Source organism: Grammomys surdaster, unplaced genomic scaffold (assembly GCF_004785775.1).
Source record: "Grammomys surdaster isolate TR1022 unplaced genomic scaffold, NIH_TR_1.0 63, whole genome shotgun sequence".
Lineage (NCBI taxonomy): Eukaryota > Metazoa > Chordata > Mammalia > Rodentia > Muridae > Grammomys > Grammomys surdaster.
The window spans coordinates 9,607,970-9,631,802 of NW_021604565.1; the positions used below are offsets into that span (position 1 = coordinate 9,607,970).

At 35.0% G+C, this 23,833-nt stretch overlaps 1 protein-coding gene across 1 annotated transcript in view; it reads right to left on the reverse strand.

The window, feature by feature from the left end:
* Hnf4g (hepatocyte nuclear factor 4 gamma) overlaps positions 1–16,453 on the reverse strand; it is a 66,063-nt gene extending 49,610 nt beyond the window's left edge. Inside the window, exon 1 of the mRNA XM_028766110.1 lies at positions 16,432–16,453. The gene's annotated coding sequence lies outside the window, so the exon portion shown is untranslated. The remainder of the gene's footprint in view (positions 1–16,431) is intronic.
* Between the last annotated feature and the right edge of the window lie 7,380 nt (positions 16,454–23,833).

Sequence of the window (23,833 nt, forward strand, 5' to 3'; positions counted from 1 at the left end):
AGAGAGAGAGAGAGAGAGAGAGAGAGAGAGAGAGAGTTTTATAGAAACAGCATTGATTCAGCTCTAACATAGGAGAAACAAACCTCAACCTTTAGGTAAAGACTTAGGAAAACAACAAATTATTCACAGTGCAAACAAGAGTTATCGCACACTTTTTCTCAGGAAACCAGGGACAGGAAGTTTTCATTAAGACACTCAGTTACCACTAGAATATATTGACAGTGTCTTTCATTGAACTCTGAGAACATCATATATTCAATCATCTTAAGTGCATGTGTGCCATTAATAAGAAAAATAGTATGCTATTGATTATATGACCATCCTATCCCAAGCCTTATGCCATCTAGCAAGTTCTTTAGATTTTCAGCATTCGAATATCGGATGGTCAACATTACTTTTTAGTCTTTATTTTACAGAAATGAAAGTACGATATAGAAAGTTTAGGTGATTGCCCAAGGTCTAGTACACAACAAAATCAAATTCAAATACAAATACTTAACGTCAAAGTCTCTTGACTAACACAAGAAACTCTCTTAAAATACTTAGGAAACATGTACATACCTAAGATTCTATGCTGTCTTTTCTAGTGGCACCATTTTGAAAAGCCTCACTGTTTTACAGTTGCTATGGTTTTGTCCTGAGAATGTCTATATGTGTAAAACCTGTATTATATATATTGTTGTTGTTTGAATAGGTATGACCGTCATAGACTCATGTGTTTGAAAGCTTTGCTCACAGGGAGTAAACTACAGATGTGGCCTTGTAGTATTAGGTGTGGCTTGGTTGGAGGAAGTGTGTCATTGTGCAGGTATGCCTGAGGATTCTTATGCTCAAGCTATGCCTTATGTGGCACACAATCTCCCTCTGCTTTGTGCAGATCAAGATGTAGAACTCTCAGCTCCTTCTCCAGCACCATGTCTGCCTACACATTACCACACTTCCCGCCATGATGATAACGGGCTAAACCTCTGAAACTGTAAAACATTTTCATTTATCTTGGTAGTCATAGTGTCTTTTCACAGCAATAGAAACCTTAATTAAGGTATATGTGGTTTGTAGTCTGTATGGTAATATATATAGTGTCCGTGTGTGTTTGCTTTGTACTTCTAAAGTATAAATTGTTTCAATCTGCATATTTGATGTGAATATATATTAATAAATGTTTATATATTATTGAACTCTGAACCTTTTCTATGTTCTTTGGATAGATAGTTGGATTACCACCGGAAGTTTGCTATTACATATGTAGTCATGGATAGCATAAAAATATCTTTGCTAACAATGCATGAATGTGAGCGGTAGAATCCTGGAGTAACAAGATATTGAATTCATATTTATTTTTACATGTCAAACTGTTTTAAAGTGACTTACAAATAAATATACACAGATTGATAAGCAATATTCTCATGGAATACCAGTTATTCATAATCACAATGAAAAGGGCAATATATAATGAGATTCCTTCTTTTGATATATGATTTGAAATGGCATCTCTTGAATTTGTGAATTGTCTCAACTTTCTTCATGTCATTGGTAGCATAGAAGTTTATAGTCCTATTCGTATAATTCGTATTTTTCTTTTGTTTGTGCCCTTTGAATGTTCCATGTAAGAATCAACTCTCTGCTCTCAGGTCACAGAGATTTAAAGCCATGTTTTCCATGTTCAGCATGATTGTTCCAGCTGCAACACTTCTGTGACTGGTCATCTCGAGATATTTTTACATCGTTTCAGGCAGATTTAGCTGCATTCTTTTGCTTAGCATCCTGATGCAGATTTTGGAAGAGGCCATATTTTTTATATATTCTTTAACTTATCAGAATTAGTTAACCATAAATGATTGGGTTCTAGTCATTCCCATTTATCTGTGTCTCTATTATTATGTTAGTATTGCACACCTAATAATTCATTATTAATATATAGGAATGCAAATGATTTTTATATTGGCTTTGAATCCCACAGGCCATTGAATATATTTATTAGCTGTCATTTTTTGTTTATAACTTTCCAATATAATAAATATGATATATTACTATCTATAAAAGGAAATAATTTTATTTCTTTCTTTGCCAACTCTATCTTCTTTTCTCTCTTGTATGCACTGTCTAACACTTCCAGAAAAATGTTAAATAGACTTTACAAATTCAAGATCTGTATATTATTCCCAATAATTAAGGAATTATTCCAGTCTCTAGTATTGATGTGGTTTTAAGAAGATGATTCCTAATAGTTGCACACCTATGTCTAGTTGATAGTGTTTTTAATATGAAAATGTTATATTTTCCCAACACACACACACGCACATACACGCACGCACGCATGCATGCACACACATATGTGTGTTCAGGTTTATTATTCAGTATATTTTGTTTTTTAATGATTCATCTGTGTATGGGGGAACAGTCCTTCCTGGGTATGCTACCTGTTACAAATGTCAGTAGGATTTCTTATTGTTGTGCTTGCTTTGAAACAATGTCTCACTATGTAGTCTTGGCTCTTCTGGAGTTTTGTATGCTAAGGAGGATGGCCTCAAACTCACAGAAATGACCCTGCTTCTGGCTACAGAGTGCTTGGATTAAAGGCATTTGCCACCACACCCAACCACAATCCTTGCTTATGTTGCATTTGGTTTACTGGCGTTTGGGTATGGGCTTTGATCTATATTTGTAAGGGCATTGGTCTGAAGTCGTATTTATTTCTGATCATGCCTGAGTTTGAGGACCAGATTGATTCAACAGAGAGTAATTAAGGTGCACCCTTTCTCTCAATGTTCCCAAGTATTTCAAAGGTTTCATCCACCTTTAAAATTCTTCCTATGAAGCAACAGTAATTTTAAAACCCAAGGCTTTTCATCATGAGAATTTTCAAGTTACTAATCTAATCATTGTACTTATTAACTTCTCTTCTGATTTACAGAATCTTCCTGAGACTATTTTGATTATGTGTGCCTAAGTATTCTAGGAATAATTTTAATAGAATAATCCCATAATAATTTTAACATAAAGTAACAAAAGTTGGCATAGATATTTAAAAGTGAAAACTCAGGAGGGGAAAAATACCCACAAAAATAGAAATTAAGATGAAATACTTTCTGCTGTAAATTGATACTAATTCTTCTCTTTAGTAGCTATACAACAACATTAACACTTTCTCAGTGAGGCATTTATCATTCTTATTACTATGATTTATAACTATGTTAATTTCTCTACTGTTAAAGTCCTTTCCTACTGTGTATTATGTCAATCAGTTACCACTTCTGGTCAAAAGTAGCCAGTGTGATTTCTTTGGCCTAGTGAACTTAGACCATGTTTTGATGATTGACATGTCTTTCTAACCCTAAAGAATGTAGATCTAATTTTAAACATCATTTTAGCAGCCATGCTTGTCTATCAACAGAGCAATCGGTAAGGATAGTGTAATATCACAGAGGAATTTTTCTGGTCATAAAGAAGAGTAAATATCTTGTATTATATCTGTATGTATTATTTTTATTCTCCCTTCCCCCAAAGTCCTATTACATTAGCAAGAAGCCAGCTCAAGACAAATATCTTAAATATGTTAAAGAAATTATTTCAGTGAATAAGACAAAATACTTCAAACCAAAGTTGGGTAGTAAATTCTGCTTGCATTTGTCTAAACATAGAGCCATATTTTACCCTCTCTTTATTTTGCATCTTAATTATAGATATGATCCATTAAATGCCTGACCTGTTCTGCACTCTAGAGCATGTTTTAAATTCACAGCCTTCTTATCTTCAATGAGGATCTGTAGATTAGATTCACCATTTATATCACAGTGGATGGCTTTTCCTCCCAATCTCATTTCTCCATGTTGCCTTTACTGTGCACCATTTCCAGCCAGAGGCCAGTTGATTTCACTGATCTCTCTAAAAGCAAAGCCTGATAGATGTCCTTCTTGTTCCTTTCATTGAAGATATAAACAAAATATCTTATTTTGGTCTTATTTCATAGTAGTGTAGCTCATTGAATTTCAGATGAACACTGTGCTGTTTTCATTAAAATTAAATTCATAATTAAGCAATAAAAAATCTAGTCTAAGATAACATGTTCCTTATCGGGCTGTTTCACAAGTTAAGTACATATAAAGTTCCATTTTGTTAAAGTAGTAGAAAATTGCAATGGCTTTCTAATCTCAAAATGCTAAATTAGTTTTTATGTGTAATTGAATTAATGTCAATTGAACTTCTAACATTTATTTTAGGGTACAGTGTACTAATTACATGTTCCACATTTACAGTGTAATGAGGAAGGTTAGTTAATATTTTCATCTTATATTTTTAAAATCTGTTGATTAAGACATAAAAATATCTCTGTGTAGTACAGTGAGTTATTTCAATACATGTATACAATATACACTAATAAAGCCATGACTAATGTTTTTATATCCTAAAAAAAAGAAGAGTAAATATGTCATTTGCAAAAAAAATTGGATTTAACTGAAGATAATCATAGTAAGCAAGTTAATATAGACTGAGAAAAACAAATATCACATTGTCTTTCTTTTGTGGGTTTTAGATTATACATATGTGGTATATGATATATGTAGACACACACATACACACACACATATATCATACACAGACATATGACATAAAAATAGAAGCAAAATTGCTAAGAAAATACAGAGGAATAACTTGAAAATGGAGGCAACAGAAAGGAGAGAGGAGCATGGAATGGGGAGATGGTCTCAGAATACTTTATGTCATATGTCAGCAATTTAATAAAATAAATGATATTCAAGAATTTAGAGACATTATGCTAGGATATGATTGTAACTTCAAGTTGAGAGGCTTACCTAGCATACAAGCCTAAGTTTCTATCTTAAGTACTATACACTTGAGTATACATGCACACTTACACACAAACTTGAACAGATATGCACACACTCATACACATAAATACACACACAAATATACACAGATACATACACATACAACCCTATGCATATATGTACACACACACAAACTCATACATACATATATATACACACAAACACACACTCACATATGTCCATAATCTCACACATACAAATATACATAGACATATATGCACAGACACGTATGCACAGAAGGTATTAAAACACAGGTTGATTAGATAAATTTGATTTTGCTATTTTGATTTCCCCTAAACCTGCAAATTCAGAGTTAAAAAAAATGTATTTGGATCATCTGACACACCATTTGTGTTCAGGAACACAAATTAGAAATCATTTAGATCACTCTATTGCAGCAAGCATTGTTTCTGTGTTTCCTGTCTTTTTCTTGTTCTCTGATGAGATCAACATTCACATTGTGGACTTTTATGGAATAAAAACATCAATGCTTTACAAGTTCTTTCATGACAAGAATTACAGGTATTTGAGGATTGCAAAGGTATTTTTTTTCTTTTAATAAATTATGTAGCATATGTGCAGGAGTCATCATGTATTCCAGCACTAAAGAACTAATCCCCTTATGTTAAGAGATAGGAAATTCTGAATTGAGGATATAGCTTGGAGGTAGAGAGCTTACCTAGAATACACAAAGTCCTGAGATCATGCCTAGTATTGAAAAAAGATGAGTGTGGGAGGGGTGGTATGGAGGGATTCTAAAGCAAGCCATCTAAACAACAACCAGGCCACAAACTCCCAGAGATAACATGTGACATGGAAAACGTCTATGTGAGGAGTTCTGAAATGAAGGCTTCATGAAGACAAAGTCAGGAATAATAGCATCCAAGGGTTAGGAAATTTATAAACCATGGACTGAGTTGAAAATAATTTAAAATGTTCAGACATATTCAAGAGGCTATTAGAGATTCATCATTAGGTGTCACATATATAGCATACATATAAATATATGTGTGTGTGCATGTGTATATGTGTATATATGTATATATGTATGTATATGTATATGTATGCATATATATGTATATGTGTATATGTGTATATGTGTATATATGTATACATGTATATACATATGTATATAACTGTACATATGCATACATATGTATATATGTGTACATATGTATATATTATATGTGTGTATATAAGTGTATACATATATATATGTGTGTGTATGTATATATATGGTAGGAATATAGATAGATAGATAGTACAAGCAGAATGTTGTGTTAAAATTTATTATGACTCTTTAAGTAGAATATTACAGCAGAAAGAATGGTAGTGCAGGCCTGTGATATCAGCTTCAGGAAGCTGAGGCAAGACTTATGATGAAAAGTACAGGCCCCAGTAAATACACATAGCAAGACCCTGTCCTAAGAAACCAAAGAAAGAAAATTTTGTTTTATAGTAGATTTTGTTTTATTTTCTGAATGATGTTTTATATCCTCTGAAAATTAATACTCTTTCTAATATTAAGATTGGATTAAGAGTTCCAGAGAGATGGTTCAGCAGTTAGGTGCACAGTTTGTTCTTCCATAGGACTGAGGTTCTACTCCCTGCACCCACATTGAAAGCTCAAAGTCATCTCTAACTCTAGTGCCAGAGTTTATAAGTCCTTCCTCTACCCTCCACAGGGACAAGGCATACACATGGTGCACAGATATACATGCAGGCAAAATATCTATATACATAATAAGTAAAAATTGGATTGAAATTTAAGTTATTATTGAAGAGATAATAAATGTTAGATACGAATTTTAGCGTTATATCTTTTCTCCTATGGATGTTCCACAGGTCTTTAAATGATTACTAGAAATACAGCTTTACAGATATATAGTCCACAATACCCAAAGATTTTGTTGAAAAGAGTGGGATATGTAGCTGTTAATTAATGGGGCAGAAACAATGAAATATTGATACTGTTTTCCATTTTCAATAGGGCAGTGGTTATATATAATTATTGTAGTGTCTCTCTTGATATATGTACCAAGTGCTAAATTTTATATGGCAAATTGAAAATGTTTTTGTACATTTTACAATTTTACAACTCTTCAGGAAAAAAAAGTTTTAAATAGCAGGATCTCAGGAGCTTGTACACACAGCTATTTCTGAAGATGGTAGTAACATTAGCCCTTCTCCCTGAAAGCACACTGTTTCATAATTTCCACTTATCCTTAGGAACTGTATTTCAAAATGAAAGTGGTGAATGAAAGCACATAAACATTTCCTAAATGCAGATGCCAGACATACTACAACTGTCCAGAAGGTAACAAACACACTATTGTTCTGATTCCCATAATGAGGCTTGAGGAGATGGGTAAGGGGGCTTTATTTGACCATTTAAAAGTAAAAATTTTAAAATAAGATGTGTGAATCAGATGTCAAAGCACAAATGGAATAACCAAAGCATTCATTCTGCTCAGACCTGAGTATTTTCCTTTCTCTTTTATAATTTTCACCATTTTCTGCCTGCACATTTTATTCGTTGATGAGATAAACAGTTTACCACTGGCTTAAGTTACTCCTTAATGGAACTGAACCAGAAAGTCATCTCCTTAGACCTCAAAGTGTTACTTGGCATACAACTGGCAGGCCATAATTCAAATCAATTTAAATTTAAATGACTATTGTTATCTTTCAAAAACATACTTATTATTTAATCGAAATATATTTTGCTATTTTGTATTTTAATACGAGTTTATTTATGCATATGTTTAGCTGGGAAAATTATATAAAACTGAGTGTTTTAAAGATAACTCTTCACTAGTATTCATTCAAAAAAGAAATAGTGAATACTTATGTTCAAAGCACTAATCTAGGTAATAATTTCAAGGGTTAGTAAGGCAAGGATCTGCACTTGACGGGAATGTTTCCAAGTACACATGGTTGACAGTGTTTTTAATGTGCAGTTTTTATTTATTACGTTCAATAAAAATGAACTGATGTCTGGTTAGGAGCTGTATTCTCAACTGTCTTGAATTAAAGCCCAATTTGTGCAATGATGATGAAAGACCTTAATAGTATATGCCCATTCATTAAGGCAATAAAAATAACTTAAATTTTCACTTATCTACCACATACAGTTTCCTTGGATACCTTCAACACTATGAACACCACATGTGAGAGCTAGTGGGCAACTGTTTTTTCCTTATTTTATTTTTAACCACACTTTAAATATCTTATTTTGTTTTACTATATGTATGGATGATTTATCCGTGCACCACATGCACGCCTAGTACCCATGGCAGCCATAACAAGAGACTCCGAAACTGTAGTTAAAGATGATTGTGAATCTCCTTGTGGGTGCTGGGAACTGACGCTGAGTCCGTTGGGAAAACAGCCTGTGCTCTTAACAACTCACCCATCCATTCAGTCCTCCTTTTCCCCATTTTATGCATCCATGTCTTCCTGTATCATCTATTTTATACTTTCTGCTAAATTATTGAGCACAAGTTTATAAACCCCATGATATCTTTGTCGTCTGCAGGAAGATCTGACATTCTGGTCACTCAGATTTTCCCACATTTTGGAGCTATACTTATCAGGAACAAGCTGGTTCATAACTATTTAGTGTGCATGTTCATATGTAAGTACATTTTTATTTTACTATTTGTATGGTTCTTGGGTTAGGGACACTTGAAAACTTTGTTTCTAGTGGAAATGCAACAACAAAAAAATATTTTTAAAAATGTATAACTTACTTGGAACAAACTTCCAAATTTTTAAAAAATAAATCTAAGTAAAATCCAAAACCAAGCCAAGATGTCTCAGTGTATAAAGCACTCACAGCACAAAATGGATGACTTGAGTTTACCCTTAGAATCCAAATCGCATTTAGGAGTGAAGCCACCCCTAAAAGCTGTCTTCTGACTTCCACATGTGAACTACATAACTGAACATTGGGGTGGCTCAGGAGGTAAGGCAAATCTGGTAGACCTGTGATCTGAGTTCCATCCCAAGAAATCAAGTAAAGGTAGGAGGAGACAGCTGACTCCACCACGCTATCCTCTTACCTCACTTGTTCACTTCTTCATAAATACCCTCCACCCACCTTGCATACACATGCATCACCAATACTAACACTACGGAAAAATTCATAACAATTAGAAGTAATGTCTTATAAATCACATAACACAACTCAATGAAATAATAAGAAATGCAAATAAACATTCTAATTTTCCTTATGAACAGGAATTTACTTATCAAAAGTTTAAATTTGCAAGAGGGAAAAATATTATGATGGCTATAAAAGATGATTTTAAAACATCATTGCTGAAATTGATAAAACATACAAAAATAACATGTGTACATAAACTATTTTCTCTGAATTGAATACTATATTTGTATTAGTTGGGGTTTACATTGCTGTGAAGAGACACCATGACCAAGGCAATCCTTATAAAGGACAACATTTAATTGGGGCTGGCTTACAAGTTTCAAGGTTCATTGTCATCAAGACAAAAAGCATGGCAGTGAGGAGAAGAGTGACTCATCTGCACTAGGTGGAGTTTCAAAGCTCACCCACAGTGACACACTTCCTCCAACAAGGCCATAACCCTAACAGTACCACTCCCTATGGGCTAAGTATACTCAAACCATCACAATATTTTTCCTTTATTTTCCAAATCAAAATTTTTATACAGCCCATACTTAGAAGGATACAATAGGATAGGGAACCTTATACCTTTCTCATAAATAGTCACTAGGTGCCAGTATTGCAAAACATATTCAAGATTAATTTCATGAGAAAGGAAGGAGTTATTTTTCAACAAAATCTTCATAGTAGAGAAAAACTCAAAACTCTTGATCTACTTAAGTTTAGTTCTGTCCAGAAAGATCCTAAGTCTGTGAAGGCATAAAATGAGAACCATTTAGTTGTAGCAGTGGTTTGATTTTGAATTTTGACCTCTTTTCTAGCAGTGAACATGTGATAGGATACCACTTCCAGTGCAAGACAACAGCTCTCCACAGTGCTTCAGGTTCTCTCTATTTAGCTTGATGTTGGCTACTCGTTTGCTGTATATTGCTTTTACTACGTTTAAGTATGGGCCTTAAATTCCTGATATTTCCAAGACTTTTACCATGAAGGGTGTTGAATTTTGTCAAATGCTTTCTCAGCATCTACTGATATTATCACGTGGATTTTTTTCTTTGAGTTTGTTTACCTATTGGATTACATTGACGGATTTCCGTTTATTGATCCATACCTGCATTCCTGGGTTAAAGCTTACTTGATCATGATGGATGATTGTTTTGATGTGTTCTTGGATGTTCAGTTTGTGAGAACTTTAGTGATTATTTTTGTCTCGATATTCATAAGGGAAATTGGTCTGAAGTTCTCTTTATTTGTTGGTTCTTTGTGTGCTTTAGGTATGAACGTAATTGTGGCTTCATAGAACGAACTGGGCAGTGTTCCTTCTCTTTCTATTTTGTGGAAAAGTTTCAAAAGAATTGGTATTAGCCTTTCTGTGAAGATCTGATAGAATTCTGCACTAAAACCATCTGTTCCTGGGATTTTTTTGTTTGGAAGACTTTTAATGATTACTGATATTTCTTGAGGGGTTATGGGACTGTTTAGATGGTTTATCTGATCCTGATTTAAGTTTGATTCCTGGTATCTACATAGAAAATTGTCCATTTCATCCAAATTTTCCAGTTTCGTTGAATATAGGCTTTTGAAGTAGGATCTGATGATTTTTTGAATTCCCTAAGTTTCTATTGTTATGTCTTCCTTTTCATTTCTGGTTCTATTACTTTGAATAATGTTCTGTGCCCTCTGGTTAGTCTGGCTAAGGGTTTATCAATCTTGTTGATTTTCTCAAAGAACCAGATCCTAATTTTTTTGATTGTTTGTATAGTTCTCTTTGTTTCTACTTGGTTGATTTCAGGCCTGAGTTTGATTATTTCCTGCCAACTACTCCTCTTGAGTGTATTTGTTTTTTTTTTTTTTTCTAGAGCTTTCAGGTGTGTTGTCAAGTTGCTTGTGTATGCTCTCTCGAGATTTTTTTTTGTAGGCACTTAGAGCTTTTTTCTCTTAGCATTGCCATAATTTTCGTTAAATTTTCAAAAGTCTTTAATTACTTTCTTATTTCTTCCTTCACCAACTTATCATTGACTAGAGAGTTGTTCAATTTGTACATGTATGTGGGCTTCCCATAGTTTTTGTTGTTATTGAAAACCTGCCTTAGTCCGTGGTGATCTGATAGGATGCAAGGATTATCTCAATTTTCTTGTATCTATTGAGGCCTGTTTTGTGACCAGTTATATGGCAATTTTGAAGAAGGTATCATGAGGGACTGAGAAGAAGGTCTATTCTTTTGTTTTAGGATAAAATGTTTAGGATAATAGATATAACATATATACATGTTATATCCATTTGGTCATAACTTCTCTTAGTTTTACTGTATCTCTGTTTAGTTTCTGTTTCCATGATCTGTCCATTGCTGAGAATGGGGTATTGAAGTTTCCCACTATTACTGTGTGCAGTGCAACTTGTGCTTTGAGCTTTAGTAAAATTTCTTTTATAAATGTGGGTGCCCTTGCATTTGAAGCCTAGATGTTCAGAATTGCAGGATAATCTTCATATATTTTTCCTTTGACAAGTATGAATCCTTATCTTTTTTGATAATTCTTGGTTGAAATTTGATTTTATTCGATATTAGAATGGCTACTCCAGCTTGTTTCTTAGGAACATTTGCTTGGAATATTGTTTTCCAGCCTTTTACTCTGAGGTAGTGTCTGTCTTTGTCACTGAGGTACATTTCCTGTATGCAGCAAAATGTTGACTGCTGTTTACATAGCCATTCCATTATTCTATGTCTTTTTATTGGGGAATTGAGTCCGTTGATGTCAAAAGATATTAAGGAAAAGTGATTGTTGCTTCCTGTTATTTTTGTTATTATAGGTGGGATTATGTTTGTGTGGGTATCTTCTTTTGGGGTTGTTGGAAGAATATAACTTTCTTGCTTTTTCTGGGGTGTAATTTCCCTCCTTGTGTTGGAATTTTCCATCCATTATCCTTTGTAGGCTTGGATTTGTGGAAAAATATTGTGTAAATTTTATTTTGTCATGGAATATCCTGGTTTCCCCATCTATGTTAATTGAGAGTTTTGCTGGATACAGTAGCCTGGGCTGGAATTTGTGTTCTCTTAGGGTCTGAATGACATCTGTCCAGGATCTTCTGGCTTTTATAGTCCTGCTGAGAAGTCTGATGTAATTCTGATAGGTCTGCCTTTATAAGTTACTTGACCTTTGCCCCTTACTGCTTTTAATATTCTTTCTTTGTTTTGTCCCTTTGGTGGTTTGATTATCATGTGATGGGAAGAATTTCTTTTCTGGTTTAGTCTATTTGATGTTCTGTAGGCTTCTTGTATGTTCATTGGGCATCTCTTTCTTTAGGCTAAGGAAGTTTTCTTCTATAATTTTGTTGAAAATATTTACTGGCCCATTAAGTTGGGAATCTTCACTCTCATCAATACCTATTATCCCTAGGTTTGGTCTTCTCATTGTGTTCTGGATTTCCTTGATGTTTTGGACTAGGAACTTTTTGCATTTTGCATTTTCTTTGACAGTTGTGTCAATGTTTTCTATGATATCTTCTGCACCTGAGATTCTCTCTTCTATATCTTGTATTCTGTTGGTGGTCCTTGCATCTGTGACTCCTGATCTCTTTCCCAGGTTTCTTTATGTTCAGAGTAGTCTCCCTTTTTGATTTCTTTATTGTTTCTACTTTCATTTTTAGATGGGTAGTTTTGTTCAATTCCTTCACCTGTTTGGTTATATTTTCTTGTACTTCTTTAAGGGATTTTTGTGTTTCCTCTTTAAGGCCTTCTAACTGTTTACCTGTGTTCTCCTGTATTTCTTTGAGGGAGCTATTTATGTCCTTCTTAAAGTCCTCTACCATCAATATGAGAAGTGATTTTAAATCTGAATCTTGCTTTTCCAGTGTCATGGTAAATCTAGGACTTTCTATGTTGTGAGAACTGAGTTCTAAGGATGCCAAGTCAACTTGGTTTCTGTTGCTTATATTTTTGCACTTGCCTTCTGCCATCTGGTTATCTCTAGTCCTAACTGCACTCACTGTCTCTGACTGGAGCCTGTCCATCCTGTTATCTAGGTTGTGTCAGAACTCCTCAGAGTCCAGCTGTCTCTGTGATCCTGTAATCCTGAGCTCCTGGGTTTAAGAGCTCCTGGGACTTAGGCTACCACTGGAATCCTGAAATCCTGGTGTGATCTAGATCCTGAGATCCTGTGATCCTATGATCCTATGTTCCTGGGCGTGTTAGAGCTCCTGGGAGTCTAGCCTCCTCTGAGTGTTGTGGGATTGGGTGCAAAGCTGGCATCCAAGGTCTGCTCAGGACACGAGTGCAGACTGAAAGGCGACATATCTTTTCTTTTGAATGCGCTTGTTTTAATTCTATCTTTTGTGTATCTTATTTTATCTTCTCTTTTAAAAAAACAATTTCAGCTTTTTTAATCTTTTTATTTGGTTGTCTCCATTTTTCTGTAAAAGTTCTTTGTGTATATACTATGACTTTGAGAGATTTATGTTTTTGTTGTTACTGTTATGGTTGTTTAGTTTTTATGGGATTCCTGAGTGAGTAGATGATTTGGTCTCTGCGTCTATATCTGTTTCCTTTGCCTTTTCTTCAGCTTTCTACCTTCTATTGGTTTTCTCCTATTTGGATGTGTTGTTTTTTTTTTTTATTTTACATCTTTGTATCTTATTTTATTATACTCCTATCTCTTTGAAGTCTCTTCACTTTGTAATGAAAGAAAGAAAAAGGTTTGATCCAGATGGGAGGGAAGATTCGGTGGAACATGGAGGAGTTGAGAGAAAGGAAGTCATAGTCATGATATATTAAATGAAATATTATTTTAAATAAAAGGAAAAAACAGGACTGACACATATATGAACTCATAGAAAATATGGCAGCATGTACAGGGCCTGCAGAGGCTTAAGCCAGATACAGTACAAATGCTGAAGGGGAAAATATACATAATCTATATAAGCCCCTATCTCTCACCCAGATCCTATCTCCAACTAATAATTGGAATCACCACAGCGCTTCTATACTTAGAGAAGGGAGGAGATGTCAGGGGCGGCCCTGCATATACACTGAAGGCCTAAAATCAGCCATAGGCCTAAAACCAGCAATAGGCCTGTCATACATGTATACTAATACCAAGTCTTGGGTCTCTGTGGAAAAACATTGAAACTGAGGGCTATATGCTATTATAAACAGGTATCTTCTGTGGAAATTTACCAGCCTGAGTAGTCATAGACCTTGTAAATAGGTAGCCTTGGCGGATAATACCAACTTAGAGAAGGACAAGTGAATCATAGGCAGAGTCACAGTGACCTATCCCCTGAACCTTCTCCCACACAATACCATGTTCTGAAAGATATCTGTACTCTTCCCTCTTCCTGAACACCCATGCTCCAGTGTCATCCCCTTCCCCACGTCCTGCCTTTTTGTGTTTATAACCCCTGTGTGAATAAGTAAAAATTATGATTTTATTTATTTATAAATAAATAAATAATAAAAAAAATTTAAAAAAGAAAACCCTATTGCACCATGGGGGGGGGGAATGGCAGAATGGGAGACTGCTCCTCTGAACATGATATTCCATTACTCTGTTGACGTTGAAACATGCTGCATTCATTGTAGGAGACCCTCCCAACATGAACTCTACTGATATTTCCTTATGAAAGAGAAGCCACTGGGTTCATGTGGCTGCAAATAATGTGATTATGTTACATAAGATCCCTCTTCACCTCTTCCTGAGGATATGTGAACTTCTTCAGCTATACTGACTCTAAGTTGCCCATTCTTCTGTTAAATAGACTAGAAATGATCCAAACCCAATTAAACTCATGGGTTGATCAAACTACAGTTGGCTGGTTGGTTAAAATTGTGTGTGCGTGTGCGTGCGTGTGCGTGTGTGTGTGTGTTTCTACATTTTTGGTTTGCTATTGGTGACCTATCTAAGATGAATATATATTTGTTCACATGTCCCTAAGAAAAACCATATTTTAAGCCAACCTTAATTGTGTTGTTTGGATACATTTTTTCTGGCACGCCATTTCACAAAGAAACACTAACAGATTAAGGAAAACAGGCTGGAAGAGTTCTTACAATTTGATATTGCCATATTTTACATAAAATGTGTCGCACAAAACTGTTTAGTAGATATTATTTTGACTATGTCTTCTGCACTATGTAGCAAATATACAATCATCATAGTCTTTATGAGAATTTAATAACATCATGAAGTTAATAAAGGTTTTCAATATAAACAGAAACAACAGTAACCAATTGTGAAAGAAGCCTGTGGTGAACAGGAGAAACAGATTGTGGCCTCTGGGGTTGTGGTATCTGCTTCATCTCTGGAGTTCCTAATACAGTGTGACCTCCAGTAAAGCAGATGTGGTTTGCCAGAGTTGTGGGCCAGTAGGGGATGTGCAGTTGGGGACCATAAGGAGGACTTTATGGAGTATTAGTGGGCCATGGAAAGTATCTTACTTGGGGTCCCTAGACGGGACTTGTCCTCTGGTAAGGCAGCCACAATTGTGGGCCAGAATGTGGAGCCCAAGGGAGGAGGTGCAGTCAAAGAAGTCTTTTTCAATCTTTTCCACCCCTTGTTTGCTGACCTAGTTGGAAAGCAATCTGACTGTTGTTGGCCACCATTCTCCTCACAGCTGCCAGTGTTACTGCCTTAATCCTAAAGAGAACTTAGCTAGTGTTAGCATTAATTCAGGGCTATTATGACAGGACTATTGCTGTTGACTACAAGACTGAGTACATCGGTTCTGAATTTCAAAGTAGACGATAGAATGAGGAAACTTGAAATAAGGTGTGTGTCCACAGTTCTTCATTGGAAATGATTTGGGAACTGGGTCCTGTTCACATATCCATCGATGAAGAAAATAAGGTAATAAAACCTTGAGGAGTTGAGACTTTTGAAAGGAAGTTAGGTTACTTCAAGCTTACTCTTGGCAAGAGTGGCACTTAGACCCCGTCTTTATCTTTTTTTTCCTTCTTGGCTGTAATAACTTAAGCAGCTTTGCTTCTCCATGAATTCCCTGCTATGATGTTCTCCCTTGTCCTACGCCAAAAGGCAACAGACACAGCTGATGATGGACTGTGACTTCTAGAATCATGAGGTCAAATAACAGTTCCTTCTTATAAATATTTATTTCAGTTGTCTCATTAGTAATCCAAATCTTACCACCACAAGGACTAAAGAAGTAACAATTTATTTTGTTCATGATTTTTGTTGATGATTTTTATAGACAATAATTCAAAACAAAGTACCCAATTTTCAATGAAAGGATAATTCTACCCAGGCTGCTCACATCTGTAGTATAGGAAACCAAGAGCTTGACATATCTTTTGAAACCTTTCAATATCTATGAAACCCAAGAAAGCACAACTAAGTCCAACAAGAAGAAATGAGATCTTTACAAGATGTCCAAGCAATAAATAATTTACACAGCAATTTAGCAACCTCAGCAGGCACCACTTACAGTCTGTGGTAGGGAGAAGAGTCTGTGTTTGTAGCGAAAAGCAGGATCAATATAAGGAGTGAGCTGACAGTTCTTTTGTATAGTGTCAATATCTCAGACTGGCTGCTTTCACTGCTGCTCCTGTAGAAACAATTTCCAAAAGTATACTATTGAGTAAAACGGTGCATGGATTAAATGATTTACTTTAATCCCCTACCTGCATGTTGAGAGACCAATAGCAAAAACGGAACATTACATAGCCTGAGCACAAAGCAATAATCTTTTGATCTGGGAATGGTTTCATACTTAAGAAAGCCCTATTGATATTTCAAGGGCTACCCAAACATTTCTCCATGAGACATGGAAGGAAAGACATATACAACCTAGCTACCAAGGAGATCAATCACATTATTGAGAGAACTAGTTACATACATTTATTGTTTAGCATCTCTGTTTGTCAGTTGTCAGATTAAAAAGTGGTCTGATTTCAGACCACTAATGGGCAGTGTAAACTGCCCCTTTGTACCTATGTGCATGTATGTACCTAGTGAGAAACATGGAAAGGGTCTAAACTTCAAACTTGGTCTTAGCACTGTATAATTACCACTATAAATATCTCATTAAGTAACTAGTAGGCAGAATACAACAGGAAGATCCTGAGGTGAACAACAAGAAAGGATTCTAATTTACAACCATGGAAGCAGGTGAAAAAGTAGCTTTTTCCAGAGCTCTGGGAGCTCTTTCAGAAGAGTGGGAGCTAGGAATGAGCAAGCCAGACAGGTCGAGAATACCACGAGAAAATCTACAGTCAACTAACCTCGGCCCATAGGTGCTCGTGGAGATAGAAAAACCAACCAAAGAGCATCTATGGGCTGCACCTACTGCCCCACACACATGCTATACATTTGTAGCAGATGTGCAGCTTGATCTTCATGTGGTTCCTCTAACAATTGCAGTAAGAGCTGTCTCTGACTCTGTTGCCTGCCATTGGATCCCTTTCCTCTAGCTGAACTGTCTGGTTGGGCCTCTGTAGAAGAGGATGCCCTTAGTCCTTCTGCAACTTGAACTTCCAGGGCAGGGTAGTAACCAGTGGGGGGGGGTCACCTTCTCGGAGGAGAAGGAGATGAGGTAATGGGGAAACGATTTGTAAGGGTGGGATTGGAAGGAGAGGAGGAAGAGGGTGCTGAGATCAGAATGTAAAGTGAATAATTTAATTTTTTTTTAAAAAAAAAAGGAGAAAAGGAGAAAAGGTAGCCTTTTCAGCCAGCAAGATAGTGCAGTATATAAAGGCACTTGATTTCAAGCCCCAAGATCTAAGTTTGATCTTGGAACTCACAAATGTGGAAGGACATGTGCCTTCTGGCCTCCACAAAATAAGTCAATGGTTTTGTTTTTGTTTATGTTTAACTTAGCTTTGCAGTGTTGTATATGTGATGTGGATCTTGTAAGTGGGAAGATGATTGTAACTGAGTTCTAGGGCCTTCCAATAGATATAGTTCTCTAATTATAAACATCCAGAGCTACAGGGGCTTGATAACCTGAACACCACTAGGGATGTAGAAATGCTTTCCTTTTAGTCTGAGAATTGAGACTTTGGGGACCAATTTCCTTTCCCATGGTTCTGATTGATGTCACTTAGACCCTCACACATGGAGAAGATAGAAGAACTGTGGTTGCCTCAGGGATCCTTCAGGAACAATAGGCAACCTGAAGCTTGCATTTGATCAAATGTGAAATTCTACAAGAGCCTCTAGGTATTTCTCTGTGCTTTGCAGGCTGTTTGATCAGTGTCCTCAGCATCCTAACTCACCAGAGGTGTGAGGAGCCAGAGAGCTAGCATGCAATTACAGCATGATAAGAAAAACATACTGGGGATAGAGCCTGGTCAAAGAAGCCCATGAAGGGGTCTCCTAAGAAAGAGCCCTGGAGTAGAATCTTGGAGTGGCTGTCAAGCAAAGAGTGAAAAAAGAGAATGACAGAGAATTCTGAGGGAGGGCTCAACTGCTTTATGCACCAAAAAAATCTCATTTCTGGAGTTGTGTTTTCTTGGAGTAATCAGACTCTACATTTGTGTGTGAGTGTATGTGTGTGTGTGTGTGTGTGTGTGTGTGTGTGTTACTCTCCTGTTATTTTCACAATGAATGAGAATTACTGGAAAGAAGCTGTGCCTTCAAAAACTGGTTAATTAAAAGTGTAATAATGTGGAGTGGTCAGAATATTGCAGGTCCAGGGCTAATTACCTCATCCTGAGCTGGCTTTAGCTCCTACGTAGCCATTCCTTGTCCATTTCTGTGTCAGAACTAACATCCTGTGACTAATAGGCAAAAATCTTGAAATTCTATTAACTTAGCAGAGCACTAGGTTCCACCAACCCAGAAGCTAAAAATATTATCAGATAACATCTAAGAGTTATTAAAAATCTTCCCCCGCAATCCTATAGTCACCTCTCTGATATACCACCAATGTTTTTAAATTTTACCTTGATTTATGACTTTTCTTTTTCTATAAGACTATATAAATTCATGAAAATGCTAGAACATGAACTTTAGAGTGACCTGTGATCCCGGGCTAGGGTCACTCAAAATGGTTCCACAATAAACTACCTCTTATTCCCTTTAAGACTTGAACTGTGTTTTTGCATCCAAAAAAGAAAAATATTGTCAGTCTTGAAATTTTTTATCTCATTAAATCACTAACAATTTGCACTGCAAAGAGTAGCTATCCAGATGACCTTCGTAACTTGAAGAGTCCCAGACTTTAATTTTACTGTGTAGTGATAACCTTCATCATATATTTGTAGTTGGGTAGTTCCTGAGAAAGCATCCTGGTACACAGAAGCCAGAACTACAAGGTCACTTTTATCAATGCAGACAGTTTCTTTGCTACAGACATTAACACAGAGCAAATAGCTGTAAGAAATGATAACTATCATTAGTTAAGAAAGAACCCTGTTCTACCTTTTAGAAGATGCTACAATAAGCTTTAGAAATAATGACTATATTTTTTAATGCTAGCTATGCTCTCTTTAAATTTTATAATTTTCTTCTATTTTTAAATGGATCAACTATAGGAGCCAATATAAATGCAACTTGAGATGAATCACGTTGAACTTTGGAGTGGCACGGAAGATATAATTTTCCTGGAGAAAAACCAAGAAAACCTCAGGGCTCTAGGGGGCAGTGTAATAAAGGCAAAAGAGGGATTGCATCCAAGGGCACATGCTCCATGCAACTTTCTTTGCAGAGCAGGGAGATGATTCTCTTTTTAACAAGATAATGACTCTGCTATTTATGTCAACAGGTTGAATACTGAAGGAGTGATATCTTGTTGACCGGATTAGGAACAGCAAAATTATTTAAGCGTCAGTCTTATTTGTGTTAGAAGACAGTTCTCTGGATTCATGTGGGAAAATACAATTAGGAAACTTTTTATATGAGCTATTTAAAATAAATGAATAAATATCGTAAGATCAACACTCATTTCTCAGAAACATCATCGATTTTGTATTTTAGAAAATTGTAACATGGCAAATTATTGGCTATTTCTACATAACTTCGAAAGTTCTTGTTAGAAATACATCTTTTCTAACTTTCAGATGCCTAGGCATGCTTGACAATTGTGCCCTTGAGAGTAATAGTGCTTAGATATTCAGTATTCCTAAATACTGTCATTTTGTGTCAAGCACAAAGAAAAATTAAATTTTAAACCTGAACCAAAAAAAACAATTAGTAATTACTTCAAAGAGTAAACAATTATAAGGTAATGGTATAATGAAAACACTATTCCAGTTTCATACAAATTCAAAGTGTAAGTGCTTCCTTTGTTGTTTCTACTGTTCAAAATGAAAACATGTCCTCAGTGGCAAAAAAAAAAAAAAAACAACAACAACAACAACAAAAAGTAAGATGGCCTACTCCAGCAATACTTAAAAGTATATTAACTTTTGTGGGTTCCTGGGAGGTGAAAATTATAAAAGTGCCTTAGAACAGCATCTAAAAGAAAGACTAACAATCTCAAGACCTATACATTAGAGTCTCATTAAAATCCTCTAAAATTCCACAATAATCTGTGTACAGTCAACTAATTTATTTGTTACTTATGTAACTGAGGGTCTGTGAGATTTTGCTTAGGTGTGTTTTTGTTCTGTAGTATACTGCCAAGAACTAAGTAGTAGACAAAGTAAGAAAGGGAAAAAAAAGTCAGCTTTTTATTACTGTTTTAAATCAACTGAATGATTTTATTCAAAGCTACATAAAAGATTCATCTGTCATATCTAGTAAGACTCATTCAAGTATTTAAAGATGGACTGAAGAGATTTTCTTCATGTTAGAAGACAAAAAGGCCTTCATTGCTTGGAAATCCCAGAACTACAAATGAGTAGCTATCATTTATGCATTATAGTTTATAGCTTCTTTGCATTTAAAATTTGTAATGTGTAATTTTTATTGAAACAACATTTGGCAACGTTCATCTTAAATTTCTCTGTGGCTAGTGTCTATGAAGGTTGTTTCTCCTTCATGAATGCCCCAGAATCCTACCACTCTCATTTTCACTTCCTCCCATGCCTAGCCTCTGGAAGGATGAGAAATGGCAACTCCTCAAACACAACAATCAATGATAGTGAAAACCAGTAAGCACATCATAAGTGATGTTGACGCACTCCAACCACTGAAGTAGAGACCTGCTCACCCAAGTTTATATATCTCTTCATATATGAAATAGAATTAAGCTTAAGGGAAAAAATGAATGTCAAGTCAAAATGGGCAGCTGGTGAACAACAAAAACTCCTCAAGTGTAGACAGCTTCAGATGTGGGAAACACACAACTTGGGCCACAACTCCTGGGTCTGACTCAAGCACAGGAATCAAAGAACTGAGTCATAAAATGGCAGAAGTGAAGGATTTGCATAAGTAATTAAGATCAGAAATTTTTCAAATTTCAAAAAAGAACATAACACAAATGATAATTATATGGATAATTAAATCAGCCTTAGATTTATAGGATCCCCCAAAACACTGCTAGAAAACTAATTATCTAAATCTATCCTCTGATACAAAGAATGAAAACAGGGGACTAGAATTGCCCACTACAAATCATGATGATAACTGGAAACAGAGTCGTTTACCTATTTCCTTTATATAGTAACATGTGAAGTAGTATCAGATGGCTTAGGGATATTTTATATCAGGATTCAATGGGAAAAATAAAACCAAATAATTTTAAACTTTCATGAAAAGTAATCAACAGTAGATTTTTTTTAGCTGTTTAGTTTTATTTTTCACTGTTATCTTTACTATTCACTATTGGGTCACACAATGAAAATGATGCTTTAATTGAGAATTAAATTAGACAATGCTTCTCTTCATTCATGCAGCTCTGCTGAAGGCACTATCAAGTAAACAAGAGATGATAAAACAAGGGACTTGAAGGAGGTACGGTGATTTTAACACTCATTGGTTTTTACTTGTACTTTAAACCTAGGTAGGCCAGATGATTGACCACTCTACTGAACCTCTGTGGTTCTTGTCTGACATTTTCTTGTTGCTGAGTCTGGCCTTAAACTATTAATTCAAGTGGTCCTTGTCTGCTTCAGCCCCTTGAGTTGCTGAGTCAACAAAGAAAGGAATAAGGTGCTTTGTTAAAATTAACTAAATAAAATAAAGCAAACCTTATGCTTACTTTTCAAATTGAATTTACTCATGAACAGTAGCAATTCTAACACTTTGGATGAGGCACTTACTCTCATATGTGTAGTTTTTGTTCACAGAACTAGAGGTATTTTCTGACTCGGTGCACAGATTTATTGTTTAGAGCCAGAGGTGAAAAAACTTAATCTAGCTGACAACTTTGGGAAGAATAAATTGCTTGCAAAAACAGTTAAAATTAAAGGAATCCTTACTATATGAGTGTCAACAACATAAAATATGATGTAAATAAACCACAGTGTATACCAAAAATGAAAGAACATGGAATCTCAACTTTTAAACATGAGCCTTTAATTATATTAGCTTAGCACAAGTGATAACTGATTCCATTGGGTCAAGTTTTTAGTAATTTCAGCCTAAAATGTGAAAGAATTAAAATAAACCTGATATTGAGTAGCTGGTTCAAGCTTAGAAGTTCAACAATGTACATTAGAAATTGAGAGTAATTTAGAAAATTATATAAATGCTGCCAGTAGGATACAAGCAACATGTTTTAGTTTCTTCTCTATAATAAAAATTTATATTTTTGTGGTTTTCTGTAAATGGATAAGAAGACTTGGAATGGAACATGTTCTTTGCATTTAAAAACAAAAACGATAAATGAATAAATTCTAAAAACTAACCACATTGAAGCTGTAAGTTTTTAGTATACATTAATATAACTGATTCACAAACCATTAGTGGGCCATAAAATAAGAAAGCTCAATAAAATAATTATAACCTCACATGTTTATTCTGTTCTAACACTTAAATGAGGGACCTTTGTACCATACCATGCCTAGATACAGAGGGTACAAACACACACATACACTCATATTCATATTATATATTTTATTTATATATTTCATATTTTTCTCTTAATTCTGTGAACTTAGTTGTGACTTTAATAATGCTTGATGTCACAGACTTCCTTTAATAAGCGGAAAACAAGTGTTATTTAATTTCCTTTTAAAATTAAATAACTTAAGCCATGTTTTCTTAAAATAAGTATAATTTTTATAGTCCTTAAAGTTTTTCTTAATTTACTATGAACACTGAGTAAATTCAAACTATAAAGACTTGTAGCTGGAAATCAACCGTTGAGGCTGTATTTCTAACTTATTATACAGGTTTTATCATTATTCATCCCATTTGGAGTAGATTAAGAACATGAATCTAATATCTTCATTCAATATTCAATCTTCTAATTTTCCAAATTGCCTATAAAATCAGAAATGGTAAAGTTATCAGATTTCTCAAGCAAAAGTAATATATTTGAAATAGTTATGGTCAATAAGAATATTTATTCTTTCATGGCAAAGTAAATAAATATTTTACACGCAAAAAGCATCAAGTAAACGAGGTACTCCACTCATGAAAGAGATAAATTTACTCTTCAATATAATGATGCATAGAATGCTTTTATGCACAGGCAATATCATCTTCATTCCACATTAACCTTACTCTAGCCTACAAGGAAAGGGGCTCCTTCTCTTACAGGCAATGTTTTTCTACTATGTTCTCTAAGTTGATAGCTTCACAAGATTCCTTTCATAACTATGTCTACTCTTTGCTGGCAGTTCCTTCTCACTACGAAAATTCTCCCATGCTTCCAATCTTCACAAAAATATGTCCTAGCTTCTACTCTTTTCCTAACCAATAAATATTTTTTTCTCAAACTGAGTAACCTTTTCAAAATATTATATAATTTTACTTAGCATATTGTCTTAGCTGGGGTC